Consider the following 27613-nt stretch of genomic DNA (forward strand, 5'->3'; position numbering starts at 1 on the left):
TAAATCTCAAAAAAAAATCTATTGCAGCAGTAGTTTCATGGTTGAGTGGAAATATATTTTCTACCAAAAAAATCTATATACAACATAAACAAACATATTCATGCAAATTTTGTATCCATGTAAGTAATGTCAATATGCTGCATATGGAATTTATGGTCTATATAGAGAAAATAGTATTAATTTAAGAACTTATAGAAAATAAAGTTAAATAATCTCTCAAATAGTGAAATACTGAAGCAAAGCGGCGGGAAGGGATGTGGACTGCAGTACGGAGGATGGATAATAAACAGCTTAGAGGCTAGACTAAACTGAAGATTAGACTACAGATTAAACTACAGACTAGAGCATAGACTAGACTAGACTATATACTAGACGATAGTCTAGTTAGACTGGACAATATACTAGACAAAAGGCTGCGCTGTAGACTAGACTATCAACTAGGCTATTCACCAGACTATAGAATATACTATAGACTAGACTATAGACTATATTCTATATAGTCTAGTCTATAGTCTAGTCTATAGTCTAGTCTATAGTTTAGTCTATAGTTTAGTCTATAGTCTAGTCTATAGTCTAGTCTATAGTGTAGTCTATAGTGTAGTCTATAGTGTAGTCTATAGTGTAGTCTATAGTGTAGTCTATAGTGTAGTCTATAGTCTAGTCTATAGTTAGTCTATAGTCTAGTCTATAGTCTAGTCTATAGTCTAGTCTATAGTCTAGTCTATAGTCTAGTCTATAGTCTAGTCTATAGTCTAGTCTATAGTCTAGTCTATAGTCTAGTCTATAGTCTAGTCTATAGTCTAGTCTATAGTCTAGTCTATAGTCTAGTCTATAGTCTAGTCTATAGTCTAGTCTATAGTCTAGTCTATAGTCTAGTCTATAGTCTAGTCTATAGTCTAGTCTATAGTCTAGTCTATAGTCTAGTCTATAGTCTAGTCTATAGTCTAGTCTATAGTCTAGTCTATAGTCTAGTCTATAGTCTAGTCTATAGTCTAGTCTATAGTCTAGTCTATAGTCTAGTCTATAGTCTAGTCTATAGTCTAGTCTATAGTCTAGTCTATAGTCTAGTCTATAGTCTAGTCTATAGTCTAGTCTATAGTCTAGTCTATAGTCTAGTCTATAGTCTAGTCTATAGTCTAGTCTATAGTCTAGTCTATAGTCTAGTCTATAGTCTAGTCTATAGTCTAGTCTATAGTCTAGTCTACAGTCTAATCTATAGTATAGTCTACAGAGTAGTCTAGTCTATAGTCTAGTCTATAGTCTAGTCTATAGTCTAGTCTATAGTGTAGTCTATAGTCTAGTCTATAGTCTAGTCTATAGTGTAGTCTATAGTCTAGTCTATAGTCTAGTCTATAGTCTAGTCTATAGTCTAGTCTATAGTCTAGTCTATAGTCTAGTCTATAGTCTAGTCTATAGTCTAGTCTATAGTCTAGTCTATAGTCTAGTCTACAGTCTAATCTATAGTATAGTCTACAGAGTAGTCTAGTCTAGTCTAGTCTATAGTCTAGTCTATAGTCTAGTCTATAGTGTAGTCTATAGTGTAGTCTATAGTCTAGTCTATAGTCTAGTCTATAGTCTAGTCTATAGTCTAGTCTATAGTCTAGTCTAGTCTAGTCTATAGTCTAGTCTATAGTCTAGTCTATAGTCTAGTCTATAGTCTAGTCTATAGTCTAGTCTATAGTCTAGTCTATAGTCTAGTCTATAGTCTAGTCTATAGTCTAGTCTATAGTCTAGTCTATAGTCTAGTCTATAGTCTAGTCTATAGTCTAGTCTATAGTCTAGTCTATAGTCTAGTCTATAGTCTAGTCTATAGTCTAGTCTATAGTCTAGTCTATAGTCTAGTCTATAGTCTAGTCTATAGTCTAGTCTATAGTCTAGTCTATAGTCTAGTCTATAGTCTAGTCTATAGTCTAGTCTATAGTCTAGTCTATAGTCTAGTCTATAGTCTAGTCTATAGTCTAGTCTATAGTCTAGTCTATAGTCTAGTCTATAGTCTAGTCTATAGTCTAGTCTATAGTCTAATCTATAGCCTAGTCTATAGTCTAGTCTATAGTCTAGTCTATAGTCTAGTCTATAGTCTAGTCTACAGTCTAGTCTATAGTCTAATCTATAGTCTAGTCTATAGTCTAGTCTATGGTCTATAATCTAGTCTATGGTCTATAGTCTAGTCTATGGTCTATAGTCTAGTCTATGGTCTAGTCTATAGTCTAGTCTATAGTCTAGTCTATAGTCTAGTCTACAGTCTAGTCTATAGTCGAATCTATAGTCTAGTCTATAGTCTAGTCTATAGTCTGGTCTATGGTCTATAGTCTAGTCTATGGTCTATAGTCTAGTCTATGGTCTATAGTCTAGTCTATGGTCTATAGTCTAGTCTATGGTCTAGTCTATGGTCTATAGTCTAGTCTATAATCTAGCTTATAGACTAGACTATAGACTAGAATATGTACTAGAGTATAGACTAGACTATAGACTAGAATATGTACTAGAGTATAGACTAGACTAAGCTTTACTACAGTCTAGACTGTAGAATAGACTATAGTCTATAGTCTAGTTTATGGTCTATAGTCTAGTCTATGGTCTATAGTCTAGTCTATAATCTACCCTATAGGCTAGACTATAGACTAGAATATGTACTAGAGTATAGACTAGACTAAGCTTTACTACAGTCTAGACTATAGAATAGACAATAGTCTAGACTATAAACTATACTATAAACTAAACTATATACTAGAGTATAGACTAGACTAAGCTTTACTGCAGTCAAGACTATGGAATAGACTATACACTATACTATAGAGTATGCTATAGACTAGAGTATAGAAAAGTTATAGTGCACGGCTGTAGAACAGGCTATAGGCAAGACTAAGACAAAACTAAAGACTAAACTAGAGACTAGACCAATAAATCCTCCCAGTTTCAAATTTAGCTGTCACTTTAAAAATATTTTCCCTTCAATATATTGTTTATTGCATATTGCCACCCTATTTCTTAGTTTGAATATAAATTGCAAGTTTTGTTTTTTGTTTTTTTTTTTTTTTTATAAAAAGAAAATAAACATACTTGATTTGTTGTTCCGCACTTACAATTTTTTTAAAGCAATTTTGCTTTTGAAGTTTTTTTTCTACAGTTTTCTTTTGTTGATTTCGGTGGCATGAAAAATGACATGAGTCAAGTTTAAACTTGATTAACGAATTTTTATAGTTCCTAAGTGCACAACAAACTCAATGCAACACAACTTTTAACAGCAATAGAAACTGCGACATAGACGAGTAGGAAGTTGTATAGAGTTAGAGAGTGTGTGCACTTAAGTGCAACACATGCTAGAAAGTCATGTTAGTGTGGCACGCAATAATATACAACCGATATTATATGTGCAACATAACTAAACTGTATATGTTTTTGTATGTTTGTATGTGTTGTTGATATGTACATATAATGCTATACAGTTTTACAAGACATGAGCAGACATGTTTAGCTGCTTTCTTCAGCCATTTTTTTCTAAGGGTTTTTTCAAAAATAAAGAAAAATTGTGGCAACATATTGTAAACTTTTGTACAAAGATTGTTTTAAGTTTTGTATACATGCAAGTCTAAGGATATGTAAGGATGTATATGTTAACGAACCCCGCTTCATAGCATCTTCTTTATTTTCCTTAAGTGTATGTCTTAAGTTAAAATTTAAAATTTCGTTATTGTTATTTTAGCAAAAAACATTGAAGAAACAAACAACATCTAAAACAACACAACATGTTACAACTGTTGTTACGTTTTTTCTTTCTCTTTGGCTGTCAAATTCTTAAAAGAATAGCAAGAGCAACGACAGCAACAACAGCACCGACAACCAAATTAGTTACATTAAGTTCGTTAAACACTTCTTTTTTCTGTTTTTTGTTTTGCAACAGCTGCCATTTTCTTCTACAAATGTTCATTGCCGGCTCATGTTGGCTCATGTGCATGCAAGTAAGTTTTATTTAACCAACACGAAAGTCAAATAATTTTATTTTAATTACAGCGTAAAATAGTTGTTTGTGAAATTAAGCAAACATAAATTTAATTTAAATTACAAATAAAACGAGTATATTTGAAAATTGGAATGGGCAATAAATAATATATTCAGTGAAGTAATTTGAGGAGGACAGTTAGTACAATAAATTACTTCAAAAATTGTTTAAAAGCGTCGAGAAGTATTTAAAACTGCAGGATTCCCAAGAAGTGACCTATCATAGTCCAGTCACAGTCTAGTCATAGTCTAGTCATAGTCTAGTCATAGTCTAGTCATAGTCTAGTCATAGTCTAGTCATAGTCTAGTCATAGTCTAGTCATAGTCTAGTCATAGTCTAGTCATAGTCTAGTCATAGTCTAGTCATAGTCTAGTCATAGTCTAGTCATAGTCTAGTCATAGTCTAGTCATAGTCTAGTCATAGTCTAGTCATAGTCTAGTCATAGTCTAGTCATAGTCTAGTCATAGTCTAGTCATAGTCTAGTCATAGTCTAGTCATAGTCTAGTCATAGTCTAGTCATAGTCTAGTCATAGTCTAGTCATAGTCTAGTCATAGTCTAGTCATAGTCTAGTCATAGTCTAGTCATAGTCTAGTCATAGTCTAGTCATAGTCTAGTCATAGTCTAGTCATAGTCTAGTCATAGTCTAGTCATAGTCTAGTCATAGTCTAATCACTTAATAGTTAGTTAGTTAGTTAGTTAGTTAGTTAGTTAGTTAGTTAGTTAGTTAGTTAGTTAGTTAGTTAGTTAGTTAGTAGTTAGTTAGTTAGTTAGTTAGTTAGTTAGTTAGTTAGTAGTTAGTTAGTTAGTTAGTTAGTTAGTAGTAGTTAGTTAGTTAGTTAGTTAGTTAGTTAGTTAGTTAGTTAGTTAGTTCGTTAGTAGTTAGTTAGTTAGTTAGTTAGTAGTTAGTTAGTTAGTTAGTTAGTTAGTTAGTTAGTAGTTAGTAGTTAGTAGTTAGTTAGTTAGTTAGTTAGTTAGTTAGTTAGTTAGTTAGTTAGTTAGTTAGTTAGTTAGTTAGTTAGTTAGTTAGTTAGTTAGTTAGTTAGTAGTTAGTTAGTTAGTTAGTTTAGTTAGTAGTTAGTAGTTAGTTAGTTAGTTAGTTAGTAGTAGTTAGTTAGTTAGTTAGTTAGTTAGTTAGTAGTTAGTTAGTTAGTTAGGTAGTTAGTTAGTTAGTTAGTTAGTTAGTAGTTAGTTAGTTAGTTAGTTAGTTAGTTAGTTAGTAGTAGTTAGTTAGTAGTTAGTTAGTAGTTAGTAGTTAGTTAGTTAGTTAGTTAGTTAGTTAGTTAGTAGTTAGTTAGTTAGTTAGTAGTTAGTTAGTAGTTAGTTAGTTAGTTAGTTAGTTAGTTAGTTAGTTAGTTAGTTAGTTAGTTAGTAGTTAGTTAGTAGTTAGTTAGTTAGTTAGTAGTTAGTTAGTTAGTTTAGTAGTTAGTTAGTTAGTTAGTTAGTTAGTTAGTTAGTTAGTAGTTAGTTAGTTAGTTAGTTAGTTAGTTAGTTAGTTAGTAGTTAGTTAGTTAGTTAGTAGTTAGTTAGTTAGTTAGTTAGTTAGTTAGTTAGTAGTTAGTTAGTTAGTTAGTTAGTTAGTTAGTTAGTTAGTTAGTTAGTTAGTTAGTTAGTTAGTTAGTAGTTAGTTAGTTAGTTAGTTTTCTATGAAAATTCGACTTTTCTATGAAAATTCGACTTTCTATGAAAATTCGACTTTTCTATGAAAATTCGACTTTTCTATGAAAATTCGACTTTTCTATGAAAATTCGACTTTTCTATGAAAATTCGACTTTTCTATGAAAATTCGACTTTTCTATGAAAATTCGACTTTTCTATGAAAATTCGACTTTTCTATGAAAATTCGACTTTTCTATGAAAGTTCGACTTTTCTATGAAAGTTCGACTTTTCTATGAAAATTCGACTTTTCTATGAAAATTCGACTTTTCTATGAAAATTCGACTTTTCTATGAAAATTCGACTTTTCCGTGAAAATTCGACTTTTCCGTGAAAATTCGACTTTTCTGTGAAAATACGACTTTTTTATGAAAATTCGACTTTTTTATGAAAATTCGACTTTTCTATGAAAATTCGACTTTTCTATGAAAATTCGACTTTTCTATGAAAATTCGACTTTTCTATGAAAATTCGACTTTTCTATGAAAATTCGACTTTTCTATGAAAATTCGACTTTTCTATGAAAATTCGACTTTTCTATGAAAATTCGACTTTTCTATGAAAATTCGACTTTCCTATGAAAATTCGACTTTTCTATGAAAATTCGACTTTTCTATGAAAATTCAAATTTTTCATGAAATTTCAAGTTTTTGTGATATTTCGAGTTTTACACGAAAATTTTTGTTTTCAATGACGATTCTTGTTTTCTATGAAAATTATTGTTCTTCATAAAAAATCGTATATTCCGTATATCGTATATTCGTGTATTCTATGAAAATTCATATTTTTAGTGAAAGTTCGACTTTATCAGCAGCTTTTTTATGCCTAGTTATTGTAATAATTAAGTCATGCTTTATTTTAAACAACTCGTTTTACACACAATTGATTTGTAGCAGTTTGTAAATCTCCTCCCTTTATTAGCCAAAAGGTTTAATTTATCAAATGCGTTTTACAGATTTTTCAATCCATATAATAGAGAAAAGAATCCTTATGACTTTGTTAGCTCATTTACAATGAACATTTTTGCAATATTTCAACACATCAATTGTTCACTAACAGAGTTTCGCCAAATCATCTACATTTAGCCATTAAGTCTTATATCAAGTATGTTTTTCTTTTAATATTACAGTGAGATGTTTTTTATATAAATTTTATTCTATATTACTTTAAGTTTCAAAAACAGTTGCTATGAAAAAGCATTTGTTAAATTTTTCATATATTTTTTAGATTTTATTGTATGTTGTTAAATGAAGCATACTGACAAATGTGTACACTTAACAAAGTTATCTGCGATTTTCGGAGGATATAGTTAAAGGAATTTTAGAGAATATGTATGATAGTAGATATATACTACTCTACTCCCACGGAAATGCAACAATAACAGTAATATTTATAGTGTAGCTAATAATTATAAGGTTACTTGCAACTCAAGCAAAATTTCAAAAGTCAAAGCAAATATTTTTTCATTAAAAGACAATAATGTATTGTAAAAACCGCCTTTTAAGAAATATTTGTGTACTTTGTGTACCTTTAATGATTTGCCTGACTGTTACAGTAACTGGCAGCTGAAACTATAATTTCATAGCTTTCATGCAGAAAGAAATGCTATAAATTGTATATTTTCATAGCAGCTAAACCATCAAGACTCACAACAAAAACATATCTAGCACTAAAGCGAATAACAATTTCGAAGCTTGAAAGGAGCAGAAAAAGCAAACTTTCAACACAAAACCGAAAAACATAAAATAAATTTACAGTTGCTTTTACATTGAAAGACCAGTTAGTAACAAAATATAAAAAATAATAAAATATTGTAAAAAATTTATATGAAAATAAAAAAAAAAAACTCATCTTTTTACAAACGAAAATTCACAAAAAATGAAAAAAAAAACTTCTGCTTCAATATAAAGTGGAAAAACTATATAAAAAATATATTTTATGTTCTTCCATGCTCGTCTTGTGGATGAAAAGTGGTTTGAACTGAACGAATGCATGTAATAATTTACTAAACCATAAAATGAAGAGATACAAAAAATATTATGACAAACTCATTCAATAATACCTGCAGAACTAGAACAGAACTAGAACAGAACTAGAACAGAACTAGAACAGAACTAGAACAGAACTGAACTAGAACAGAACTAGAACAGAACTAGAACAGAACTAGAACAGAACTAGAACAGAACTAGAACAGAACTAGAACAGAACTAGAACAGAACTAGAACAGAACTAGAACAGAACTAGAACAGAACTAGAACAGAACTAGAACAGAACTAGAATTGAACAAAACTTTCGAAAATCACTTTTTTCATGACTGGTGTAGGGTAACTTAAGGTCGATTATTGTTTTAACTTAGACTCATGTGTTGAAATTGTTAAAAAAAATTCCGAATATTAATTGGTTTAATTAAAAGTTTAATTAAATTTCATACAAACTATTCGTATTAAATCTATAGAAAGTAAAAATATTTATTTTTGCAACACTTACCTTTAGCAGATAAATTCAAATAAATTAATAAAAATATCCATGAGTATTTATTAAGTCCTTTTGTTGTCAACAGTAATTGTTCGCGACGACAATGTTGTTGTTCCTTATATTCATGTTGTCGATAAGGCAGACAACGACGACTACTAGTATGTGTTGCAGGAGGCTGTTGGTGCTTTTGTTGCTTAGTAGCAGGCTGTAAAATATCACTTTTTGTTGTGTTTTTTGTTGCTGCTATTGTTGTTGCTGTCGTTTCTGTCTGTTGCATATCCTGCAACATAAATATACTAAGTTGTTGCTGCTGTTGTTGCTTATATTCATGGTTTTGTTGCTTTAGTTGATTTGGTTGTTGCTGCCTATGTGGTTGTTGTAGATTTTGTATAATTGGCAGTGTTGTGGCAGCACTAACAGCCGTAACAATCTGCTGTGTGGTTGTTGACAAAGTGCTTGTCGTTCTCCGATACACGGCTGTTATTGAGATTAAACTTAAACGTAGTATTGAATTTATGAATAGTTGTAACATAATAATACTGTTGCTAAGTCTTTGTTGGTGATGTGAGAATGGTTTGTATGTTGCTGTTGATAATGCTGCAAAATTAGTTTGCTGTTGATGCTGTTCGTAATGCTGATAATGACAATTATATTGTTGAGCAGTGGTTCTATTGTTAATGTCTATTTTCTCATAATTATGTTGTTGCTGTTGTTGGCGTTGCCTGCAACTTAAGATGCTGTTGTTGTTCCTACTATTATGGTATTTAAAAAATTGTTGTTGTTGCTGCTGCGGCTGCTGGTAGTGTTGGTAATAGTTTTGATAGTAAAGGTAGTGTTTACGTTTTGAAAAAATTTTCTTTTTCTTTTACGCCGTAAGTAACGTTTACGTAAAGCCAGTCTTTGTTTCAAGTCATGTTGTAAAGATTTTTTGAAAGTTTGTGAGATTTGCTGTTGACTATTTAAGGTTTTAATGTTATGACAATTTAGCTCGTAACTTGTTGAAAAGCTTTCGAGCCCATGGTTGCTGCTGTTGCTACTATTGCTAAAGTCTGATTTTAAAAAAGACAACCTTTTTTCTTTAATTCTATAAAGATTTTGAAAATGTTTTTCTTGTTGCTGCTGCTGCTGTTGAAAGTGATTGTTGTATGTATTGCTTAAAGGTTTACATGTTGAAAGCTTAAAGCTTTTTCTTTTAAATGATCTCTGTAAGTTGTATGCTTGCTTTAGGCTGGTGTAGTTTAGTTTACATTTATGCTTGTATGTTAGATAACACTTAAAAGCCTTAAAAGCTTTTAAGTATTTAAAAGTTTTTCGCCTTGTCTTATGGTTGATGTAAAGCTTTTTATTTAAAAAATCGTTGTGTAGCAGCATTATAGGTGGATCTTTTTTATAGTTAAGATGTTAAATTCCCAAAGATTTTTCAAACATTAATATCTATCCATTCAAATTGTTTAACTAGAAGAGGAATAGTTTAACTGAAAGCTTTTTAAAGCTTTTTTTCTTAAGAAAATTTATAATTTTCCTAAAATATGTTAAATTATATTCGTTTTATTTTTATTTAAATTTTACTTTTATATATGGCGAGTATTTGTTTTATTGTTGTAAGTTCTTCTGTTGGTTTACAATATTTTGTCAATTTGGTTTTTATAATATTTTAAGTATTATTATCAGTTCTTTAACAACCCAGGAGCTTTTTTATTTTAATTATTATTTATTTAAAAAGTGCTTTTTTTGTTTTAATATTTTTTTCATGTCATTATTATTGTTATTTTCATTATTTTATTATGTTGCAGGTGTATCTTTGTTTCATATTTTTTTCCATATTTTTATTTATATTGTTTATCAATGTACTGTAAATGCTGCTGCTGGTAGTAGTCCAAGAGGTGCCTTAAATGAAATGCTTACAACTATTTTCTCTTTTTTTCCTCTGTTACTTTATAATAAATTTCTGCAATATTTTCCTTTTGTAGTTAGTTTTTTATTATTATTATTATTATTATTTATTCTTCTTAAGTTTATGGCAGTGACGTATACTGTGATATCAATTTTTTATGAAGATAAACTGTAAAGATTCCAAAAACAAAACACACAGAGAATTATTAAATTTTATTTATGAAACAAAAGTTTTTATAAATAGTTTTCTTCTTATATTTAGTTAAGAGAAATAAACCATTTTGTCTGCTTAAAAATATGTTTTTGTTATTTATGAAAGCAAATCCCTAAAAATATGTTACAGGTAATAGTCATATACTCGGTATTTTCATATAACAGATGTTTAAAATTTAGTAAAGATACACAAACACGTTTTAACTTGTTTTAATGACAATAGTATTGCATAGGAAAAAACCTAGAACTGAAATATAATTGATCAAGAACTAAACTAGAACTGAAATAGAACTAAACAAAAAATCATCCAGAACAGAACTAGAACTAAACTGAACTGGAACTGAACAAGAAACTGAACTAGAACTGAACAAGAACTGAACAACAACTGAACAAAAACTGAACTAGAACTGAACAAGAACTGAATTAGAACTGAATTAGAACTGAATTAGAACTGAATTAGAACTGAATTAGAACTGAACTAGAACTGAACTAGAACTGAATTAGAACTGAATTAGAACTGAACTAAAACTGAACTAGAACCGAACTAGAACTGAACTAGAACTGAACTAGAACTGAACTAGAACTGAACTAGAACTGAACTAGAACTGAACTAGAACTGAACTAGAACTGAACTAGAACTGAACTAGAACTGAACTAGAACTGAACTAGAACTGAACTAGAACTGAACTAGAACTGAACTAGAACTGAACTAGAACTGAACTAGAACTGAACTAGAACTGAACTAGAAAACTAAACTGAACTGAACTGAACTAGAACTGAACTAGAACTGAACTAGAACTGAACTAGAACTGAACTAGAAACTGAACTAGAACTGAACTAGAACTGAACTAGAACTGAACTAGAACTGAACTAGAACTGAACTAGAACTGAACAGAACTGAACTAGACTGAACTAGAACTGAACTAGAACTGACAATAGAACTGAACTAGAACTGAACTAGAACTGAACTAGAACTGAACTAGAACTGAACTAGAACTGAACTAGAACTGAACTAGAACTGAACTAGAAACTGAACTAGAACTGAACTAGAACTGAACTAGAACTGAACTAGAACTGAACTAGAACTGAACTAGAACTGAACTAGAACTGAACTAGAACTGAACTAGAACTGAACTAGAACTGAACTAGAACTGAACTAGAACTGAACTAGAACTGAACTAGAACTGAACTAGAACTGAACTAGAACTGAACTAGAACTGAACTAGAACTGAACTAGAACTGAACTAGAACTGAACTAGAACTGAACTAGAACTGAACTAGAACTGAAAAACTGAACTAGAACTGAACTAGAACTGAACTAGAACTGAACTAGAACTGAACTAGAAAACTGAACTAGAACTGAACTAGAACTGAACTAGAACTGAACTAGAACTGAACTAGAAACTGAACTAGAACTGAACTAGAACTGAACTAGAACTGAACTAGAACTGAACTAGAACTGAACTAGAACTGAACTAGAACTGAACTAGAACTGAACTAGAACTGAACTAGAACTGAACTAGAACTGAACTAGAACTGAACTAAACTGAACTAGAACTGAACTAGAACTGAACTAGAAACTGAAAAACTAGAACTGAAATAGAACTGAACTAGAACTGAACTAGAACTGAACTAGAACTGAACTAGAACTGAACTAGAACTGAACTAGAACTGAACTAGAACTGAACTAGAACTGAACTAGAACTGAACTAGAACTGAACTAGAACTGAACTAGAACTGAACTAGAACTGAACTAAGACTGAACTAGAACTGAACTAGAACTGAACTAGAACTGAACTAGAACTGAACTAGAACTGAACTAGAACTGAAGTAGAACTGAACTAGACCTAGAACTGAACTAGAACTGAATTAGAACTGAATTAGAACTGAACTAGAACCGAACTAGAACTGAACTAGAACTGAACTAGAACTGAACTAGAACTGAACTAGAACTGAACTAGAACTGAACTAGAACTGAACTAGAAACTGAACTAGAACTGAACTAGAACTGAACTAACTGAACTAGAACTGAACTAGAACTGAACTAGAACTGAACTAGAGAACTGAACTAGAACCTGAACTAGAACTGAACTAGAACTGAACTAGAACTGAACTAACACTGTGACCTAGAACTGAACTAGAACTGAACTAGAACTGAACTAGGAACTGAACTAGAACTGAACTAGAACTGAACTAGAAACTGAACTAGAACTGAAATAGAACTGAACTAGACTGAACTAGAACTGAACTAGAACTGAACTAGAACTGAACTAGAACTGAACTAGAACTGAACTAGAAATGCACCTAGAACTGAACTAGAACTGAACTAGAACTAAACTGAACTGATCTAGAACTATTGTTTTATAGTATTGGTATTCATTTGTGTTAAAAATTTTGTTAGTTAATATTTTGGTATTATCATCATTATAAGCATAAACAGCATTATCATTAAACCATCATATGGTCATAACAGTAGTGAAATTTAAAACAAATATTATAATGGAGAAATATTTTTTATCTGAAAATCTGCAAGCGCTGACCAATTTCTTAAGAGAACTATATTTACTACAAAAATAAATATTTTCCACTTTTTGCACTACCCTTTGATTCTTCCTAACAGCATTTCGCCTCTATATGAATTTATTTCCCGTTTTTAATATTCGTTTACATTATTTCCTTTTCCTCCCACTCTCTCAACACACATGAATATATTTTCTTTTTTTTCTACACAATATTTTTCTTTAGATAATGATAAATCATATTCTATCATGTCAGCTAGAGAAAGTATCTACACAAAACCAAAAAAACCGAATTGAATTTTGCATATGCTTTTTGTTTGAGACTCTTTCAACAAAAACAGTAAACTAAAAAAAATGCTCATTACAAACGAGAAAGTTCCAAATACATGCACACGTACATACATAAACATATATATATGTATATTCGAATGTGCTTGTGTTAGAGAAAATAGATGATCTTTTCATAATTTGCATAATTTTTGTTGATTTTCCTAGGGAAATTGATGGTATATTTTAAGGGGGGGTGTTGCCAAAAATGTGTTGATAATATTTTATCACTAAAGTGTTGGAGTTTTGAGGGTGTTTAGTAATCATTGTCTGCATTAAAATGTTGATGGGACGGAAGAGTACTATATAATGAAACAAAAGTCGAGGTAATACATTATGGTGTATTTTATAGAAAAAGTTTAAAGGAATCATATGTATGTATCTAATCTTACAAGGATATGAAACAATCTAATTATGGGTTTAGTCATTTATATAGTTGAATAGAATTGATATTTTTTAATGGGTTTTTTGTTGGTTTTAAATGGAAAATCATAATTAAATAGTTCTTTTTACTAAATTTTATAAAAATGTTGGTGGTATGTATTTGCCTTTTTAAATTCAATTCTACTTCAGTCTAGTTCAGTCTAGTTCAGTTCTAGTTTCAGTTTCTAGTCAGTTCTAGTCAGTCTAGTTCAGTCTAGTTCAGTTCTAGTTCAGTTCTAGTTCAGTTCTAGTTCAGTTCTAGTTCAGTTCTAGTTCAGTTTCTAGTTCAGTTCTAGTTCAGTCTAGTTTCAGTTCTAGTTCAGTTCTAGTTCAGTTCTAGTTCAGTTCTAGTTCAGTTCTTAGTTAAGTTCTCAGTTCCTTCTAGTCATTTCTAGTTCAGTTCTAGTTCAGTTTCTAGTTCAGTCTCTAGCTCTAGTTCTAGTTCAGTTCTAGGTTCAGTTCAGTTCTAGTTCTAGTTCAGTTCTAGCTTCAGTTCTAGTTCACGTTCTAGTTCAGTTCTAGTTCAGTTCTAGTTCAGTTCTCAGTTCAGTTCTAGTTCAGTTCTAGTCAGTTCTAGTCAGCGTTCTAGTTCAGTTCTAGGTCAGTTCTAGTTCAGTTCTAGTTCAGTTCTAGTTCAGTTCTAGTTCAGCGTTCTTATTCAGTTCTAGTTCAGTTCTAGTTCAGTTCTAGTTCAGTCTTCTAGTTCAGTTCTAGTTCAGTTAGTCAGTTCTAGTTTCAGTTCTAGTTCAGTTCTAGTTCAGTTCTAGTTCAGTTCTAGTTCAGTTCTAGTTCAGTTCTAGTTCAGTTCTAGTTCAGTTCTAGTTCAGTTCTAGTTCAGTTTCTAGTTCAGTCTAGTTCAGTTCTAGTTCAGTTCTAGTCAGTTCAGTTCAGTTCTAGTTCAGTTCTAGTTTAGTTCTAGTTTAGTTCTAGTTCAGTTCTGGTTCAGTTCTAGTTTAGTTCTAGTTCAATTCTGAAGTAAAGAAAATTAAATACTTTTTACTCCGTCGCATTAAACCTTTATTATCATGAAAATGTTACTGCTTTTATGTATTTAGCCTTTTTCTGACATACAGTATGTATTTTCAAAAATGTGTACAGCATTAAGGAAAATCTTACATATGTTGTATGTTTGTACGTACATATCTATAGATATGGGTGTAATTCTATCTAAATATAAGCACATACGTGTATGATTCACTGTAACATATGTACAGATATTTAAAACAGTATAAGTATGTGTGTGTTCATTTGTTTGAGTATATTTGTCCTTTTGTGGATGTTGTGTTGGAATAAGCAAATGTATCTTTGTGTTATTGTTACTTGTATATTATAGCCCTCTCATGATTATTAAATACACATAATGATTTATCATATCATGGTGTAAAATTTCATTTTCATATCCGCATTCAAACACATAAACACGTGCATTATGTATATAGTGTATACATACACTGGCCCATATATATGTGATACATACTATGTATTTAGACGCAGATACGTATATTTTTAAGCCTCTATTTGTTGGTATTTGTTGTTATGCGGCAAGTGTATATGTGTGTTTGATTGCAAGTGTCTGTGTATGTGTTTTATAACATAAAATGAAGTTAAACGTGGTTTTCGTTGAAATAATCATTTCATTTTGGTATATGTACATATTTTTAAATAGACAAGGGTTGAGTGAGAAATTTAAACTCTCTATTGAATCGGTTATGAAAATTTGTTTATGAAAAAACTATAAAAATTTGACGCAGCTTCTACTAATTCTCAGGCAAGATGAAAGTAATTTTTTAATACATTATTAGAAATACCTTATTAAACTACTTCTATGTAATCCATGCGATATATAGTTATAATTGAAAAGTATTTTGTTAGGTAAGTTAAATACACTTAGAAGTCATTAACTAGTTTTTGCTGGGTATATAAAGAAAATTTATATACATACATTTAATTTGAATTCATTTTCCCCTTTAAATTGTACGCACAACCTTCCATAATTTCATTATTTCCAAACAACAGCAAAAGAAAAAAGGGCAAATAATAAATTCTCTTTTGTTGTTTGTTATGTAATTTTTTTCTATTTTGCTTTTATCAAAAAAATCTGTTTCTGGCTAGTTATGAAAATGTATTATTCATAAAGGTGCGAAAATAGCATCAACTACAATAGCAGCAGAAGCCATAACAAAAACAGGTATTGCTGGCTAATTTGTGTTTTATACCATCAAAAAGGACAACAGCACCAAAGTGTTTTCAGAGAATAAATTTTACCTAACACAACTAAAAGTAGGCTAACAAATATTCTCTTTTAATTAATTTGTCTAAAAGCTGTTTTTTCCCATATGTATATGGGCGATTTGTTTTCTACATAAAAAATCTCTTTATAAATATTTAAAAATATTGAGATTTTTTTTTTTTTGCACAGAAGACAATATGCATATTTAATACCATTTATGCCAAAAATAAATTTTCATTAAATGATTAATTTGTTCGCAAAACAATTTTGCAAAAATTGTGGCGAAAATAAGTAGTAAAACTAGCGTCAGTCAACTTGAGTTAATATGAAATTGAGATAAATTTAAAGCTGCAGAAATAAAAAGTTCATTAAAATACATATAATATAAAAATACCTTTTCGTAATCTATGAACTAGAACTGAACTAGAACTGAACTAGAACTGAACTAGAACTGAACTAGAACTGAACTAGAACTGAACTAGAACTGAACTAGAAACTGAACTAGAACTGAACTAGAACTGAACTAGAACTGAATAGAACTGAACTAGACTGAACTAGAACTGAACTAGAAGAACTAGAACTGAACTAGAACTGAACTAGAACTGAACTAAACTGAACTAGAACTGAACTAGAACTGAACTAGAACTGAACTAGAACTGAACTAGAACTGAACTAGAACTAGAACTGACTAGAACTGAACTAGAACTGAACTAGAACTGAACTAGAACTGAAGTAGAACTGAACTAGAACTGAACTAGAACTGAACTAGAACTGAACTAGAAACTGAACTAGAACTGAACTAGAAACTGAACTAGAACTGAACTAGAACTGAACTAGAACTGAACTAGAACTGAACTAGAACTGAACTAGAACTGAACTAGAACTGAACTAGAACTGAACTAGAACTGAACTAGAAAGAAGAACTAGAACTGAACTAGAACTGAACTAGAACTGAACTAGAACTGAACTAGAACTGAACTAGAACTGAACTAGAACTGAACTAGAACTGAACTAGAACTGAACTAGAACTGAACTAGAACTGAACTAGAACTGAACTAGAACTGAACTAGAACTGAACTAGAACTGAACTAGAACTGAACTAGAACTGAACTAGAACTGAACTAGAACTGAACTAGAACTGAACTAGAACTGAACTAGAACTCAACCAAGCGTATGGTGTATGCTTAACTAGTATTAATTACAACTATCATACAAAATTGTCTGTAGCCTTTGTGTTAACAGTTCTTAAGAAATTTTTAATTTTGTTGTAAATTTATGAAAGATATTATGAAATAGATTTCCTCAAACATTTTGTTATAGCTGAAGGTATCATTTTGAATTACTTTCTGTTTGGCCATTGAGGCGTATGATTAATTTAGTATTATGATTTACTAGTTTTTTTATAGAGTTTAAATGAGTTGGCATTAAACTTTAGCTATTTTAAGTAATTTAAAATCTTGGTATAAAATTTTTCATTTTTATAATTCATTTAAACAACTTAATATAACTATAAATAAATGTATGCAACACCTTTAAAGCTCTATTTTTCATTAAACAATTTCCTTTACAATTTTTTACAATAAAGAAAATGGAAAAAACAACACAATAAATATTTTCTCAAAATGTTGAATGAATAAAAAAGAAAACTATTATAATACCCACACTTTACCGCTGGCAAAAAACAATTGACAACAAAATAAACTGCATTTATTGTGCAGCTTAAATTTTCCCCACCATATTATATTTTTTCCATTGTCTACACTTGGTGACTTGGTGAGTGTATCTATGTGTTACTATGTCTGTGTATGATTGGCAGTTGGCCAAAAATTACTAAAAAGGAAGGAAAAACAACGAATGACTACAGCTAGTGGAAATGGTGGCGGCAGTCAAGCGTAACGTAAGTAGAATGCAACACAATTGCTTGTGGTAATAGCGGTAAGCAGACATTAACAATAATACAACACAAACACTCACACACACAATTACGCTAGACATACACACTTACATTAAGTCAACAGCATTTAACATTTAGTGGATGTATGTATATATGAGTGTTAAGAGAACTCATCGTTTTGTTTTGCGCTCAACTTGTCAAAGCAAAAGGTGCAAAATGTTTATTATTGTTGAAATTCTATATTGTGTATGTTGCAACAAGGAAACTGTGCGCAAAAGCATATTGCCACACTCAACTCAACATTGTTGTCTTTACTAGGTAAGTGCTTATATGTTTGTTTCATGACCAGCCAGCCGGTTTAAAGATGTTGACCGTAATGCTAACATTTCCGCCTCTGTTTATTTTGTATGCTCTTTTCTTTTCTTTCTTAAAGTATTTCATTTTTCCGTAATCATTTTTTAAAATATTTTCCCACAAAAGCGACAGTTCAAATCACTTATCATGATAAGTAATAAAGAAATTACCACAACAGAAATATTTTCCAGAGAAAAAAATCATATAGAAAATAATTTCTCAAACACTTTTGTAATACATTAGGATTTTCCGGTTTTATGATTTTATTGCAATTTGTTTGAAGAGGCATGTCAAACAACACTGCAGCAGCAAACGGATTATGTGTAAAGCCCTAAAGTATGCAACTCTAATGAATTTCTGCTTGATTGTTTCTTTTTGTTTATGAATTTGAAGCATACTTCAACCATGTTCCTCATTGCTCTTACTTGGCTTTACATAGATTTTGTTTTATAACAAAGGAAGTTCTATGTACTTTGAAAATATTAATATTTTACTGAAAATATTATGACTTAAGTATGCTAACACGTTACAAATAAATTTAGGAGAAATCTAAATAAATCTTAAAGAACTTAAAGAATTAGAATTATTATAGAATAGAACTAGAGCAGCACTAGAACAAAATTAGAACAGAACTAGAATAGAACTAGATCAGAACTAGAACAGAACTAGAACAGAACTAGAACAGAACTAGAACAGAACTAGAACAGAACTAGAACAGAACTAGAACAGAACTAGAACAGAACTAGAACAGAACTAGAACAGAACTAGAACAGAACTAGAACAGAACTAGAACAGAACTAGAACAGAACTAGAACAGAACTAGAACAGAACTAGAACAGAACTAGAACAGAACTAGAACAGAACTAGAACAGAACTAGAACACTAGAACAGAACTAGAACAAACTAGAACAGAACTAGAACAGAACTAGAACATAACTAGAACAGAACTAGAACAGAACTAGAACAGAACTAGAACAGAACTAGAACAGAACTAGAACAGAACTAGAACAGAACTAGAACAGAACTAGAACAGAACTAGAACAGAACTAGAACAGAACTAACAGAACTAGAACAGAACTAGAACAGAACTAGAAACAGAACGAACTAGAACATAACTAGAACAGAACTAGAACAACTAGAACAGAACTAGAACAGAACTAGAACAGAACTAGAACAGAACTAGAACAGAACTAGAACAGAACTAGAACAGAACTAGAACAGAACTAGAACAGAACTAGAACAGAACTAGACAGAACTAGAACAGAACTAGAACAGAACTAGAACAGAACTAGACAGAACTAGAACAGAACTGAACAGAACAGAACAGACAAACTAGAACAGAACTAGAACAGAACTAGAACAGAACTAGAACAGAACTAGAACAGAATAGAACAGAACTAGAACAGAACTAGAACAGAACTAGACAGAACTAGAACAGAACTAGAACAGAACTAGAACAGAACTAGCAGAACTAGAACAGAACTAGAACAGAACTAGAACAGAACTAGAACAGAACTAGAACAGAACTAGAACAGAACTAGAACAGAACTAGAACAGAACTAGAACAGAACTAGAACAGAACTAGAACAGAACTAGAACAGAACTAGAACAGAACTAGAACGAACTAGAACAGAACTAGAACAGAACTAGAACAGAACTAGAACAGAACTAGAACAGAACTAGAACAGAACTAGAACAGAACTAGAACAAACTAGAACAGAACTGAACAGAACTAGAACAGAACTAGAACAGAACTAGAACAGAACTAGAACAGAACTAGAACAGAACTAGAACATAACGAACAGAACTAGAACAGAACTAGAACAAACTAGAACAGAACTAGAACAGAACTAGAACAGAACTAGAACAACTAGAACAGAACTAGAACAGAACTAGAACAGAACTAGAACAGAACTAGAACAGAACTAGAACAGAACTAGAACAGAACTAGAACAGAACTAGAACAACTAGAACAGAACTAGAACAGAACTAGAACAGAACTAGAACAGAACTAGAACAGAACTAGAACAGAACTAGAACAGAACTAGAACAGAATAGAACAACTAGAACAGAACTAGAACAGAACTAGAACAGAACTAGAACAGAACTAGAACAGAACTAGAACAGAACTAGAACAGAACTAACAGACTAGAACAGAACTAGAACAAACTAGAACAGAACTAGAACAGAACTAGAACAGAACTAGAACAGAACTAGAACAGAACTAGAACAGAACTAGAACAGAACTAGAACAGAACTAGAACAGAACTAGAACAGAACTAGAACAGAACTAGGATAGAAATGGAGCAAAAATAGAACATCATTTTTGAAGTAAATTATAAATCTTAAGGTTCTAGCGCAAATACTTTATGGGGCGTATACTTTATATTTTACGTAAATATCAAGTATACTTTAAATATGAGTTTTTATTACACAAAAAAGTAAGCTACACTTTGACCAAATTACCTTGAAAAATGTTTTTGAAATATAAAATCTAATTTTTATAATGCAAAAGTTAACAATTCTTAAAGAAAAAAATTAAAACTAAAAAATTTCAAGTTATTTCTAAACACTATTCTAATTATATCTTTATTGTTGAAAACAGCCCCTAAAGACATTAGTACTCTATGAACTTTAGAAAATGTTTAACTTGTAACACATTTTGGTTGAAAAATCCACAAAGTTTAAATAATTTTAATATTTAATCTCTTCTATAACATGCATTTTACACTTCATTGCCAATCTTGAAAAGAAAATCTCTTGTGTCTATATAAACTCATTAAATTTACAATAGCAGCTACAACTAAAACAAAAAGCAGCAAAGACTACAGCAACAACAACGATGCCAACAACAAAGAAATGAGCAGAAAAACGATTAAGATGAAAAGAAAATGATTTTTTGCACGTAGCATACTTTTAGGTAGAATGAGAGAGACACTTAGTCATATACACGCAAACACTTTAACTGGAACATTAAATCTCAAACTCACACTCAAGAGCACACTAATTCATACTTATGTATACATATATACATATAACAGTTAAACAAACACAATCACACTAACATTTGTGTTCGTAGTCATATTTGTAATGACCTTAATCTAGCAGTTTTCATTAAAAATGCATCATCATTGTTGCTACAAACAATATTGAACTTTCTATGGAAGAACAGCAACAGTGTGGCACCATGTAAATGATAGCAGCAGTTTGTAACTTTGTCTGTTAGTCCGTCCGTCAGCCAGTGCTAATGTTACTCTAAGTGACTGACTACTCGGTTGACTAAATAAATGTCGACAACTTTCGTGTTTAAAATCAAGATTCTTAAGAATACTTTGTACTATAACGAAAGAAAATAATGCCATAAAATTTCAAGAGTTTGTTTTGCTGTGCAGTTGGCAACATTGTTTTTTATAATAAAAGTAAATTTTTATGTGAAACAATTGTAGATAATATCCGAAATTACTCTATGGTAATAATAGAAAATGAAAAATTAGATAGACGGGGAAAACGGGAATGACAGTAACAGTGCTCCTAGACGTGGCAAAGGAGGATTCTAAGCATAGGGAATACATTAAAAATAAAATAACGGAAAATGTAATGTTCAGTTAAACAGTTAAATGAAGAAATGAAAATATTACTTTCTATTATAATAAAAAAGCAAGCAAATAACAAAATAAAAACACAAATTAACTTTATTTCGAACGGGGAGATATTCAAAGAAATCAAAGCATACTTTAAGGAAACCATGACAAATAGCTTTATGCTGTATAATGTTTAGTCATGGTAAAAGCTGTATTAAGGGGAAAATGAAGACAACAAAATATTAGCAAATTAAATTAGAACTATTTAATTCCATAAATATTCTCGCTCAGTTCTAGTTCAGTTCTAGTTCAGTTCTAGTTCAGTTCTAGTTCAGTTCTAGTTCAGTTCTAGTTCAGTTCTAGTTCAGTTCTAGTTCAGTTCTAGTTCAGTTCTAGTTCAGTTCTAGTTCAGTTCTAGTTCAGTTCTAGTTCAGTTCTAGTTCAGTTCTAGTTCAGTTCTAGTTCAGTTCTAGTTCAGTTCTAGTTCAGTTCTAGTACAGTTCTAGTTCTAGTTCAGTTCTAGTTCAGTTCTAGTTCAGTTCTAGTTCAGTTCTAGTTCAGTTCTAGTTCAGTTCTAGTTCAGTTCTAGTTCAGTTCTAGTTCAGTTCTAGTTCAGTTCTAGTTCAGTTCTATTTCAGTTCTAGTTCAGTTCTAGTTCAGTTCTAGTTCAGTTCTAGTTCAGTTCTAGTTCAGTTCTAGTTCAGTTCTAGTTCAGTTCTAGTTCAGTTCTAGTTCAGTTCTAGTTCAGTTCTAGTTCAGTTCTAGTTCACTTCTAGTTCAGTTCTAGTTCAGTTCTAGTTCAGTTCTAGTTCAGTTCTAGTTCAGTTCTAGTTCAGTTCTAGTTCAGTTCTAGTTCAGTTCTAGTTCAGTTCTAGTTCAGTTCTAGTTCAGTTCTAGTTCAGTTCTAGTTCAGTTCTAGTTCAGTTCTAGTTCAGTTCTAGTTCAGTTCTAGTTCAGTTCTAGTTCAGTTCTAGTTCAGTTCTAGTTCAGTTCTAGTTCAGTTCTAGTTCAGTTCTAGTTCAGTTCTAGTTCAGTTCTAGTTCAGTTCTAGTTCAGTTCTAGTTCAGTTCTAGTTCAGTTCTAGTTCAGTTCTAGTTCAGTTCTAGTTCAGTTCTAGTTCAGTTCTAGTTCAGTTCTAGTTCAGTTCTAGTTCAGTTCTAGTTCAGTTCTAGTTCAGTTCTAGTTCAGTTCTAGTTCAGTTCTAGTTCAGTTCTAGTTCAGTTCTAGTTCAGTTCTAGTTCAGTTCTAGTTCAGTTCTAGTTCAGTTCTAGTTCAGTTCTAGTTCAGTTCTAGTTCAGTTCTAGTTCAGTTCTAGTTCAGTTCTAGTTCAGTTCTAGTTCAGTTCTAGTTCAGTTCTAGTTCAGTTCTAGTTCAGTTCTAGTTCAGTTCTAGTTCAGTTCTAGTTCAGTTCTAGTTCAGTTCTAGTTCAGTTCTAGTTCAGTTCTAGTTCAGTTCTAGTTCAGTTCTAGTTCAGTTCTAGTTCAGTTCTAGTTCAGTTCTAGTTCAGTTCTAGTTCAGTTCTAGTTCAGTTCTAGTTCAGTTCTAGTTCAGTTCTAGTTCAGTTCTAGTTCAGTTCTAGTTCAGTTCTAGTTCAGTTCTAGTTCAGTTCTAGTTCAGTTCTAGTTCAGTTCTAGTTCAGTTCTAGTTCAGTTCTAGTTCAGTTCTAGTTCAGTTCTAGTTCAGTTCTAGTTCAGTTCTAGTTCAGTTCTAGTTCAGTTCTAGTTCAGTTCTAGTTCAGTTCTAGTTCACTTCTAAGTGTTAGTTCGGTTCAAGTTTAGAGACAATCTGTCAGGCAGATTATTTAATATTAATTTAAAAGAACAGTAAAATATTTTAAATAAATCCGGAACTTAGTTTAATTGTTCCATTATATGTTATCACAAGAAGGAAATAACTGCTAATATGCATAAATTTAAGAAATTGTAAATGTATTTTCTTCATTTTATATAATAAATTATTAGTAAAATGATTAAAAATAAAAGTATGACCTAGTTTCAGTTTTAAAACGTACGTATGTTCCTTGTTTATATTTTTGGTCGTTAATGTGGCACAACACATTTCTCCGAATATTTACTGACATTCCGTTAAACGTGTGTTTTAAGAATAGTTTTTCGTTCATTCTTCTTTTTAACCTTCATCTTATATAATACTTTTGCATACTTTTAGTAATGCCTATGCACTCCAACAGTAAAATGCAACTTGTGGCATTATATTATTTATTTACATATGACACTTTTATAGTTTAAACATCTCTAGTGGAAAATTTCCCATGAATAATTTTGTTTATACTTAGAGAGACCATATGATACTAAACTGCACGTTAGCTTTAAGACAACAACCGCAAATGCATATACATACTACTGCTGATGCAGTGGAAAATATCAGCTATTACATGTTGCCACGTTTAAATGTCAGTTTTTAAGTATGTGTAAGTTAGTTATACCTGTTGAAATATTAAATTTAATAGCATTTACATTTTTAATTTTAAAGTGTGACTATACAAGTAATTTGAATAAGACAACAAGACAAACTGACAATATTATCAATGTCAATTTAATGCAAAATATATGTTCAAAGACATTTTAGGATATTGGAATAAATTACAATAGTGTTGCATTAAGTAGAAAAAAAAATATGATGCAAATTTTAAAGACAAGTAAAAGTTTATAAAAAATAGAACGACACAAGGATATATCTATTTTAGTGAAAGTGTTCTGTTCTAGTTCTGTTCTAGGTCTGTTCTAGTTCTGTTCTAGTTCTGTTCTAGTTTTGTTCTAGTTCTGTTCTAGTTCTGTTCTAGTTCTGTTCTAGTTCTGTTCTAGTTCTGTTCTAGTTCTGTTCTAGTTCTGTTCTAGTTCTTTTCTAGTTCTGTTCTAGTTCTGTTCTAGTTCTGTTCTAGTTCTGTTCTAGTTCTGTTCTAGTTCTGTTTCTAGTTCTGTTCTAGTTCTGTTCTAGTTCTGTTCTAGTTCTGTTCTAGTTCTGTTCTAGTTCTGTTCTAGTTCTGTTCTAGTTCTGTTCTAGTTCTGTTCTAGTTCTGTTCTAGTTCTGTTCTAGTTCTGTTCTAGTTCTGTTCTAGTTCTGTTCTAGTTCTGTTCTAGTTCTGTTCTAGTTCTGTTCTAGTTCTGTTCTAGTTCTGTTCTAGTTCTGTTCTAGTTCTGTTCTAGTTCTGTTCTAGTTTTGTTCCAGTTCTGTTCTAGTTCTGTTCTAGTTCTGTTCTAGTTCTGTTCTAGTTCTGTTCTAGTTCTGTTCTAGTTCTGTTCTAGTTCTGTTCTGTTCTAGTTCTGTTCTAGTTCTGTTGTAGTTCTGTTCTAGTTCTGTTCTAGTTCTGTTCTAGTTCTGTTCTAGTTCTGTTCTAGTTCTGTTCTAGTTCTGTTCTAGTTCTGTTCTAGTTCTGTTCTAGTTCTGTTCTAGTTCTGTTCTAGTTCTGTTCTAGTTCTGTTCTAGTTCTGTTCCAGTTCTGTTCTAGTTCTGTTCTAGTTCTGTTCTATTCTAGTTCTGTTCTAGTTCTGTTCTAGTTCTGTTCTAGTTCTGTTCTAGTTCTGTTCTAGTTCTGTTCTAGTTCTGTTCTAGTTCTGTTCTAGTTCTGTTCTAGTTCTGTTCTAGTTCTGTTCTAGTTCTGTTCTAGTTCTGTTCTAGTTCTGTTCTAGTTCTGTTCTAGTTCTGTTCTAGTTCTGTTCTAGTTCTGTTCTAGTTCTGTTCTAGTTCTGTTCTAGTTCTGTTCTAGTTCTGTTCTAGTTCTGTTCTAGTTCTGTTCTAGTTCTGTTCTAGTTCTGTTCTAGTTCTGTTCTAGTTCTGTTCTAGTTTTGTTCTAGTTCTGTTCTAGTTCTGTTCTAGTTCTGTTCTAGTTCTGTTCTAGTTCTGTTCTAGTTCTGTTCTAGTTCTGTTCTAGTTCTGTTCTAGTTCTGTTCTAGTTCTGTTCTAGCTCTGTTCTAGTTTTGTTCCAGTTCTGTTCTAGTTCTGTTCTAGTTCTGTTCTAGTTCTGTTCTAGTTTCTGTTCTAGTTCTGTTCTAGTTCTGTTCTAGTTCTGTTCTAGTTCTGTTCTAGTTCTGTTCTAGTTCTGTTCTAGTTCTGTTCTAGTTCTGTTCTAGTTCTGTTCTAGTTCTGTTCTAGTTCTGTTCTAGTTCTGTTCTAGTTCTGTTCTAGTTCTGTTCTAGTTCTGTTCTAGTTCTGTTTCTAGTTCTGTTCTAGTTCTGTTCTAGTTCTGTTCTAGTTTCTGTTCTAGTTCTGTTCTAGTTCTGTTCTAGTTCTGTTCTAGTTCTGTTCTAGTTCTGTTCTGTTCTGTTCTAGTTCTGTTCTAGTTCTGTTCTAGTTCTGTTAGTTCTGTTCTAGTTCTGTTCTAGTTCTGTTCTAGTTCTGTTCTAGTTCTGTTCTAGTTCTGTTCTAGTTCTGTTCTAGTTCTGTTCTAGTTCTGTTCTAGTTCTGTTCTAGTTCTGTTCTAGTTCTGTTCTAGTTCTGTTCTAGTTCTGTTCTAGTTCTGTTCTAGTTCTGTTCTAGTTCTGTTCTAGTTCTGTTCTAGTTCTGTTCTAGTTCTGTTCTAGTTCTGTTCTAGTTCTGTTCTAGTTCTGTTCTAGTTCTGTTCTAGTTCTGTTCTAGTTCTGTTCTAGTTCTGTTCTAGTTCTGTTCTAGTTCTGTTCTAGTTCTGTTCTAGTTCTGTTCTAGTTCTGTTCTAGTTCTGTTCTAGTTCTGTTCTAGTTCTGTTCTAGTTCTGTTCTAGTTCTGTTCTAGTTCTGTTCTAGTTCTGTTCTAGTTCTGTTCTAGTTCTGTTCTAGTTCTGTTCTAGTTCTGTTCTAGTTCTGTTCTAGTTCTGTTCTAGTTCTGTTCTAGTTCTGTTCTAGTTCTGTTCTAGTTCTGTTCTAGTTCTGTTCTAGTTCTGTTCTAGTTCTGTTCTAGTTCTGTTCTAGTTCTGTTCTAGTTCTGTTCTAGTTCTGTTCTAGTTCTGTTCTAGTTCTGTTCTAGTTCTGTTCTAGTTCTGTTCTAGTTCTGTTCTAGTTCTGTTCTAGTTCTGTTCTAGTTCTGTTCTAGTTCTGTTCTAGTTCTGTTCTAGTTCTGTTCTAGTTCTGTTCTAGTTCTGTTCTAGTTCTGTTCTAGTTCTGTTCTAGTTCTGTTCTAGTTCGTTCTAGTTCTGTTCTAGTTCTGTTCTAGTTCTGTTCTAGTTCTGTTCTAGTTCGTTCTAGTTCTGTTCTAGTTCGTTCTAGTTCTGTTCTAGTTCTGTTCTAGTTCTGTTCTAGTTCTGTTCTAGTTCTGTTCTAGTTCTGTTCTAGTTCTGTTCTAGTTCTGTTCTAGTTCTGTTCTAGTTCTGTTCTAGTTCTGTTCTAGTTCTGTTCTAGTTCTGTTCTAGTTCTGTTCTAGTTCTGTTCTAGTTCTGTTCTAGTTCTGTTCTAGTTCTGTTCTAGTTCTGTTCTAGTTCTGTTCTAGTTCTGTTTCTAGTTCTGTTCTAGTTCTGTTCTAGTTCTGTTCTAGTTCTGTTCTAGTTCTGTTCTAGTTCTGTTCTAGTTCTTTCTAGTTCTGTTCTAGTTCTGTTCTAGTTCTGTTCTAGTTCTGTTCTAGTTCTGTTCTAGTTCTGTTCTAGTTCTGTTCTAGTTCTGTTCTAGTTCTGTTCTAGTTCTGTTCTAGTTCTGTTCTAGTTCTGTTCTAGTTCTGTTCTAGTTCTGTTCTAGTTCTGTTCTAGTTCTGTTCTAGTTCTGTTCTAGTTCTGTTCTAGTTCTGTTCTAGTTCTGTTCTAGTTCTGTTCTAGTTCGTTCTAGTTCTGTTCTAGTTCTGTTCTAGTTCTGTTCTAGTTGTTCTAGTTCAGTTCTAGTTCTGTTCTAGTTCTGTTCTGTTTTAATTCTGTTCCAATTTTATTTCAACTCAATTAATTGCCTATTTAGTTTTCTATCTTTTAATAATGTTTAATATTTTCTCTTTAAGTCTTTAAAACAGACCATAGACTTTAATTGATTTTCACTTTTGTGCGGTCATAGTTATTCGTGCTGGTGAAGTGTGAAATATTGAAAGTCAAAAAAAAAAAAAATAACAGCAAAACACTTTTAAGAATTTACAAAGTAAAGCT

The 27613-nt window shown here is 31.5% G+C and overlaps 1 pseudogene; it reads right to left on the reverse strand.

Annotated features, from left to right (window-relative positions):
- LOC119609517 overlaps positions 1-10193 on the reverse strand; it is a 100496-nt pseudogene extending 90303 nt beyond the window's left edge.
- Between the last annotated feature and the right edge of the window lie 17420 nt (positions 10194-27613).

Source organism: Lucilia sericata, unplaced genomic scaffold (assembly GCF_015586225.1).
Source record: "Lucilia sericata isolate MDLA Ls3-8-SP2 unplaced genomic scaffold, ASM1558622v1 Contig000997F_arrow, whole genome shotgun sequence".
NCBI classification, from domain to species: domain Eukaryota; kingdom Metazoa; phylum Arthropoda; class Insecta; order Diptera; family Calliphoridae; genus Lucilia; species Lucilia sericata.